The 8381-nt window shown below is 34.9% G+C and overlaps 1 non-coding gene across 1 annotated transcript; it reads left to right on the forward strand.

Moving 5' to 3' along the window:
* The first annotated feature begins 7301 nt into the window (after positions 1–7301).
* Positions 7302–7408, forward strand: LOC131181054 (small nucleolar RNA R71). The gene has a single exon (XR_009149681.1). It is a non-coding gene; the product is annotated as a small nucleolar RNA R71 (small nucleolar RNA).
* The last annotated feature ends 973 nt before the right edge of the window (positions 7409–8381 follow it).

The following is an 8381-nucleotide window of genomic DNA, read 5'->3' on the forward strand; positions in this document are numbered from 1 at the left end:
TTTGACCACTAGTTTTGTGGATGGTAGGGTGTTGCAACCTTATACTTAACTCGATATTTTTGTAATGGTCTTTCAAACTGGTGGTTGCAAAAGTGAGAACCTCCATCACTTATAATGGCACGTGGAGCTCCAAATCTTGTAAAAATGAATTTCTTAAGAAATTTAACCATAACTCTAACATCATTAGTTGGAGAAGGTATAGCTTCAACCCATTTGCTCACATAATCTACTCCAACCAAGATGTACTTGTGTCTAAAGGATGATGGAAAGGGTCCCATAAAGTCAATGCCCCAAACATCAAATAGTTCCACTTCTAATATATTTTGGAGGAGCATTTCATCTCTTTTTGAGATATTTCCCATCCTTTGACACCTATCACATGCATTTACAAACTTTCTTACATCTCTAAACATATGTGGCCAAAAGAACCCTGCTTGAAGAACTTTTTTTGCAATCTTTGTAACACTCATATGACCCCCATAAGGTGAAGAATGGCAATCTCTAATGACATCCCCTATCTCCTCATCAGCTAAACATCTCCTAATCAGCCCATCTCCTTATCTTTTAAATAAAAATGGCTCTTCCTAATCATAATCCTTCACTTCAAAAAGAAATTTCTTCTTTTGCTGCCATATTAGATCAGGTGGAAGGATTCCACACATCAAATAGTTCACAAAATCTGCATACTAGGGGATCTTTGCACTAATAGTTGCCAACAGCTGCTCATTAGGAAAATAATCATCTATTGGAAGCTCTCTCCCCAAATTATCTCCTTATTCTTACCTCAATCTTGATAAATGATCTGCTGCTACATTTTCTACTCCTTTCTTATCCTTAATTTCCATATCAAACTCTTGAAGGAGTAATACCTACCTTATCAACCTAGGTTTGGCCTCTTTTTTCTGAAGAAGATACTTGATAGCTGCATGATTTGTGTATACTATTACCTTAGACCCCACAAGATAGGACCTGAATTTATCTACTGCAAATACCACTGCCAAAAATTCTTTCTTCGTAGTAGAGTAATTTATTTTAGCATCATCTAAGGTCTTACTTGTAACATCCCCACTTTAGCTAATCCGTACGTTCTACTGTTCCCGTGACCAATGTCGGTCTGGGCAGCTAGAATATTTAGAATCATGATTAGACTAGAGTGAGAAGTTATAAATAAACCAAATAATGATAAGAAAAATTGAGTAAAATTTTTAGAAATGAAATGCACTAAGGTTAAATGAGCCGTAGTTCCAGTGATGAGTGACTCTAATAGGAAGTGACGGTGAAAGCCGTTAGCAACCCTAGACCCAGGAAAAACTCCATGAAATAATTTTTGGGATTTTAGGGAAGGATTATTGGGGTTTCAATGATAATAAAATGCTAAGAAAATACAAAGAAAATTTAATCAATCGATACACACAATTTTAGCTCGTTAAGCCAAACGGAGGGCATTTTGGTCATTTCGTCTTCAGAGATGATTTTTGACCCACTTGTCCAATTAAGTACATAAATTATGTAACATAAAATATGAATTAATGTTGATGAAAAATTAATTTGAAGTGAGTAGAAATGAAAGAAAAAAGAAAAATGAATAAAATACCTAATTATGACATCACAATGATGTCATTTAAAACCCTCCCACCAATCACCATTTAGCAAGTCTTCTTAAAAAAAAATAAAAGAGATAAGAATTAAGAAAAAAAAATCAGAATTGTATTTCTTCTTCAGCTGGCCGAACCAGCTCCATGGTGTTCCACCATTGCCATCTCAACAAAGCTTCAAATCCCACCTTAAATCACCATAAAACCCTACCTTGTCTTCACTAAATTTGATCTTTATACCTTTTGTAAACTTGAGGCAGCAAAAAGGAAAGGAAACAAAGAGGTTTTGCAAGTGTGAGAAACTCTCCAACAAAGGTTAGTGTCAATTAATCCTTTAAACTTTGTATATGCATCATTGGGAGTATGAATTGATCCATTGATTGTATGTGTTTGAAGAATTGAAATGGTAGAGTTAGGGTTTGGGCACAAATTTGAGATTTTGCTCATGTATTGGTGAAAGGAAGTTCTAATGGTCAATTAGTGACCATTTGGCTATGTGTGATTAGGAAATGAAGTGATTTGTGCCATGGGAATTGAAGTTAGGTATGCTGCCTAGTGTGACCTGCAGGACTGGGTGTGAGTCCAGCAGATTTGGGCAGCTATAACTGGAGTTGTGTAGGTTCAATTGGTGCAGGGCCAATTGGACATGAAATTAGATACATAATGGCACAACTTTGATGAAGGAAACCTGCCCAGAAAACCACAATAGACTGACCTAAAAATTGACCAAATATGGGTACCATTCATTCTGCCTTGGCAAAATGACCAAATGAACAGTATTTGTTCAAATGGTTATAACTCTGACCTGAAATTTATATCAATGAAAAGCTTAGACAATTTAGAACAACTTTCATTAAGAACACCAAACTAAATTCTGACTATAACCCATCTGAATTGCTAACTAAAATAAGGGTATCAAAACTGCCAGAACCATTTCTGCCCAGAAATTCTGGGTGGATGCCAATCCGGCCAGTCCTAAAGAAATTAGCATAACTTGAGCTAGAAAACTATAAATGGAGTGATTCAAAAAGGGAATTAAAGAAGACATATAAAGGAACAACTTTGATTGAGAACATTTGGCAAAATTCTCATTGTAGAATTGCCTAATAGAACAGTGAACTCTAGCACCCAAGACTGAAATCTTTGATTTATATCCTATTGGTTTTAAGTATTGATTGGCAACCAATGCCAATACTTTTGTGAACCAAAATGTGATATCTTGGTGAACTTAGGTTCAACAAATCTATTATAAATTAAAAAGTCAACCTTTGAGTGAAAATAGTCAAGTGAATAGTGACCTCTACATTACAAAAATAAATAATTAAATTATTAACTGTGTAAAATGCCCTAGTATGCCTAGAATGATTGGTTTGGATAGGTTGGCATGCCAATAGGGTTCTGTTAGCAGTACTGCATATGGCTTCATGCCATTCTGTGTTTTATGGCCTTACGTGCCATTCTGTGATATAATAGCCTTTGGCTATTTTGATTGAGATTACTATACTTGGTTTCATGCCTCATAATTATTACAGCTTATTAGTTGTTCTGTTGCACACCGGGAGACACAATGTGACCGATGGTGTGACGGCCTGAGGTACTTGGTACCCAGTGCGGTTACCGTTATCCGATCCGATCGACTAGTATAGGTTACTTGGGCAATCAAAATAAATCTTACCAAATTTTAATCAAACAATTAACATAAAAAGTATCAGATTACTATAAATAATTACTAGAAACTCAATTTGCATAAAATGTCAACATACACTCGGCATGTTTATTTCATTCTAGTTATTTTTATTTTATTATTGACACCACTAAGCAGTATTGCTTAGCGCATTACTTTTGCCACGCGTAGGTACAGGAGATACGGAGTGTGAGCCCAATAGACTCCAGACTGGGTGAGAGTCAGATCTGCCAGTGTCCTGTGTCACCTCTCATCTGCAGTGTGTTTTGGTAATGCACTAGGATTCTCTTTTGTATTTTTGTAAATTGTATTTTGTATTTAGGTCTTTATGTTATCATGTAAATTATAAACTCTTGTATCATTTTATATTGTAAATTAATGAAAATTAAGTATTGCCTTCATAAAAGTGAGTTCAAATTGAATTATAAATGGTATGGATTGAATGAATGAAAATTGTTGAGAAATATTGAGATAATATTGATTATTTGGAGTTGAGAATGATTGGAAAAATATTTGGAAGTGTTTTCCACAGGTTCCGAAGAAATGTTTTCTCCATTTTTAGTCGGCACTCTGCCAGATTTTCTGAAAAATCTTCGGAACCTCCAATAAATTTAAAATTTCAATAAATGATGTAAATGATATCAATTTCATAAGTTTCACTTAGTGATCCATAAATAAATAAATTTTGAAATGATAAATATCAATGAGTTAAGATTTGCTGTTCCGGCACACTGTGTGGCATATCTTGCTCAGCTACACTTTAGACGGGTAAGGGGTGTCTCATTACTTGCATAATAGATTGCATACACCTTCTTATATTTCCTTTGTCCTAAAATAGCCCCAATGGCATAGTCACTAGCATCACACATCAACTCAAAAGGTAACGACTAATCAGGTGGCTGCATAATAGGAGCAGATATCAAAGTTTCCTTTATCCTGCAAAAAGCATTCATACAATCAGTATCAAAATGAAATTCCACATCTTTACTCAATAAATTAGTGAGAGGTTTATAAATTTTAGAAAAATCCTTGATGAATCTCCTGTAAAATCTGGCATGCCCTAGGAAACTCCTCACTCCCTTCACAGATGTTGGGGGTGGCATTTTCTCAATAATCTCTACCTTTGATTTGTCCACTTCAATTCCCCTGTTTGACACAAGATGTCCCAAAACAATTCCTTCTTATACCATAAAATGACACTTTTCCCAATTCAAAACTAAATTAAACTCTTCACATCTCTAGAAAACTTTAGACAAATTAGATAATCATTCATCAAAAGATTTACCATACACAGAAAAATTATCCATGAACACTTGCATAATATCCTCAATGAAATCAGAAAATATGGACATCATACATCTCTGAAATGTAGCCGGGGCATTACATAATCCAAATGGCATCCTTCAATATGCAAAGGTGCCATAGGGACATGTGAAGATGGTTTTATTCTGATCATCCGGGTGAATAGGGATTTGAAAGAACCCTGAATAGCCATCCAAATAGCAAAAATAAGAATGATGAGCTAATCTCTCCAACATCTGATCTATAAATGGTAATGGAAAATGGTCCTTTCTAGTTGCATTGTTCAACTTCCTATAGTCTATACACATTCTCTATCCGATTCTGATCCTAGTAGGTATTAGTTCATCATTTTCATTTTTTACTACTGTGATGCCCCCCTTTTTGGGTACAACATGAACTGGACTTACCCAATTGCTATCAGAAACAGGGTAAATGATACTTGCATTAAACAATTTTAAGATCTCTTTTTTCACAACCTCTTTCATATTTGGATTCAGTCTTCTTTGTGACTCTCTAGAGGCTTTGTGATCATTCTCCAACAAAATTCTATGTATGCACATAGAAGGATGTATTCCTTTAATATCGTTAATGGTATAACCAATTATCCTTCTATGCTTTCTAAGAATTCTTAATAAAATTTCAACTTCACAATCATTCAGTTTAGCACTAACAATCATAGGATATGTAGAATTTTGACCAAGAAAAGCATACCTGAGATTTGTTGGAATAGGTTTTAACTGTACCTTCAGTGCTTCACTTCTTTCAAGCATTGGTGGTGAAGTTGTATCTTGCTTCAAATCTCCAATCTCCCCAACACTAGCCATAGGCAAAGGTAAATTTCCTTTCAGAATTTAAGCATATTCTACAGCTTCTTCAATCTCATCCCCCTTCTTAATGTTGTGAACTAAACAAGCTTCTAAGGGATCTTTAGGATGTTGCTTTTTGAACACTTCTCTGACCACTTCATCTACCACATCAATTCTCAAGCATGAATTTGAATCATCTTTCTTTTTCATTGCTTGGAACAGATTAAATTCAACTTTTTCTTCCCCAACTTCCAATGTAAGCCTTCCATTCTTTACATCAATCATAGCTCCAGCAGTAGCAAGGAAAGGTTTACCAAGAATAATAGGAATGTTTATATCCTCTTTCTTTTCCAATACTACAAAGTCCACTGGTATGAAAAATTTTTCAACTTTCAGAGGAACATTCTCAATCACCCCAATTGGAAATTTAATAGACCTATCTGCTAACTGCAGTGAAATAGTGGTAGGCTTCATTTCTCCAATCTTCATTTTATCATAGATAGATAATGGCATTAGACTAATACTGGCTCCAAGATCACATAAAGCCTTATCTATACTGATATCTCCAATGTGACATGGTATGGAAAAACTACCAGGATCTTTCAATTTGGGTGGAAGCTTATTTTGCAAGATAGCACTGCTTTCTTCTGTAAGAGCTACGGTCTCAAATTCTTCCAACTTCTTCTTGTTAGACAAATTATCCTTCAAAAATTTAGTATATGAAGGCATTTTGCTAAGGCATCAGTGAAAGGAATAGTCACACGCAAAGACTTTAATACCTCCAAAAACTTTCTAAATTGTTTATCCAGCTTTGCTTTCTGGAACCTTTGTGGGAATGGTAAAGGTGGCATGTAGGCTTTATGTGCTACATATTTAGGTTCTTCTTCTTCACTCTTTCTCTCTTTACTTCCTTTTTCTTCCACTGAACTCTCTTTCTCAATTTCTTCTCTAACCTCAACTTCAGCTTTTTCATCTCCTTCTCTATTTTTCTCTTTTTTAACTTTTTCTTCAATCTTTTTATCTCCACTCTCCAATATTTTTCCACTTCTCAATGTAATAGCCTTGCAATGCTCTTTTGAATTTTCAGGTTGGTTAGGAAGCTTCCCAAATGCTTTACTATTTGAAGAGCTAGCTTGTTGAGCTATTTGATTCTCCAACATCTTGTTGTGTGTTGCCATTTGATCCACTTTGGATGCCAATTGAGAAATCATTTCTTATTGATTTTGATGGCTTACTAATAGAGTCTCAATCATGGCTTCCACTCTAGCTGTCTTGTCTAGTTGTGTTTGTTGTGGTGGAGGTTGTTGTGGTTATGGTGGAGCAAGTGCATTTTGAGGTTTAGGAAATCCAGGAAGAGGACCTCTATTTTGCTGAATATGCTGATGTTGTTGATACCCAGAAGGTTACTAAAAATTTTGGTGTTGTCCTTGTCTACCTCCCTAAGAGAAATTAGGGTGGTTTCTCCATGCTAGATCATAAGTTGCAGAAAATGGGTTACTGCTTGGTTTTTTATTGTAATTCCCCACATAATCTACTTGCTCACTTGAAAAATATTGACTAAATGCAGGAAAATCAGTTGCACAATTGACATTTGCAGCTCCAAAGTTTATTGAGTTACTCGAACCTCCAACTGAAGAATCTACTTTCATGCTTAGCTTGTCCATCTTCCTTGTTAAAGCATTAAACTTAGCATTAATCATATTCATGGCATCAAGCTCAAACATACTAGCTGGTTTCTTGATCTCATTCCTCTTACAACTCCACTGGTAGTTGTTATAAGCAATTTTATCTAGAGCATAAAAAGCTTCATCTTTAGATTTCCCTATAAGATCACCTCCAAAAGATGCATCAATTGTACTTTTAATAGCTGGTGAAACTCCATTGTAAAAGTGTTGAACAAGCATCCACTTAGGAATCCCATGGTGTGGACATCTCCTTTGCAAATCCTTATACCTCTCCCATGCTTCATACAAGCTCTCATCATCTCTAGGTTTGAAAGAAGTCAGCTCATTTCTTAGCTTAGCTGTCTTGCTTGGTGGAAAATATTGAGCTAAAAATGCTAGAAAAAATTCATCCTATGTTGTGATAGAAGCTGATGGCAAAGAATGTAACCACTCTCTAGCTCAATCCTTGGAAGAAAAAGGAAATAACCTCAGTCGAATTGCATCATCAGAAACTCTATTTATCTTCAACATATCACTAATCTCAAGAAAGTGTGCTAGATGAACATGTGGACTTTCACTTGGACTTCCCCCAAATTATGATTGTTATACCATCTGACACAGTGCAGGCTTCAGTTCAAAATTATTAGCTTTTACTCTTGGTCTTGTGATACTTGGCATGAAATCTCCAATGTTAGAATAGGTGTGATCCTTCAGAGAACGGTTGTTATTGTTGTTGGCCATCTCTTCTTGTAGTTGCTTTTGCTCTTGCTCTTGTGCTCTTTCTTGTTGTTGTTGAGCTTTAAATTCAGCTTTTCTCCTCTTACCTTCTGCTCTTAAAGCTCTCGTTGTCTTTTCTATTTCTGGATCAAACAATAAATTGATTTCTTCACTTTTTGTCCTTCTCATAAAATAAAGTATCTGAAAAACAAAATAAATAAATTCTCAAAGTAAAATGGTAAAAGAAATTAAAAATAAAATAAAATGCCTAAATTAACCAAAAAAATAATCGTTCAATATCAAATAAAAATCAAATCCCTGGTAACGGTGCCAAAAACTTGATGCATGTGTTCGCAAGTATACGGATCGTACCAAGTAATAGAGTGATAAGTCAAGTATCGTTCCCACGAGAATTTGCTGTTTGAATACCAAACTATGAATGAAGCGATTATTTAAGCTAATAATTGATGAATAAATGGTAAATATAAATGAGCAAAGTAAATTAATGAATCTAATTGGAATGGGTAAAGAGCAAGTAAATAAATTCTAAATTTAGATGCAATTGAACTAAATTATTAATGGGTAATTTAAATCAAAGTCTAATTATGATAAA

The sequence above is a fragment of the Hevea brasiliensis genome, chromosome 6 (genome assembly GCF_030052815.1).
Source record: "Hevea brasiliensis isolate MT/VB/25A 57/8 chromosome 6, ASM3005281v1, whole genome shotgun sequence".
NCBI classification, from domain to species: Eukaryota; Viridiplantae; Streptophyta; class Magnoliopsida; order Malpighiales; family Euphorbiaceae; genus Hevea; species Hevea brasiliensis.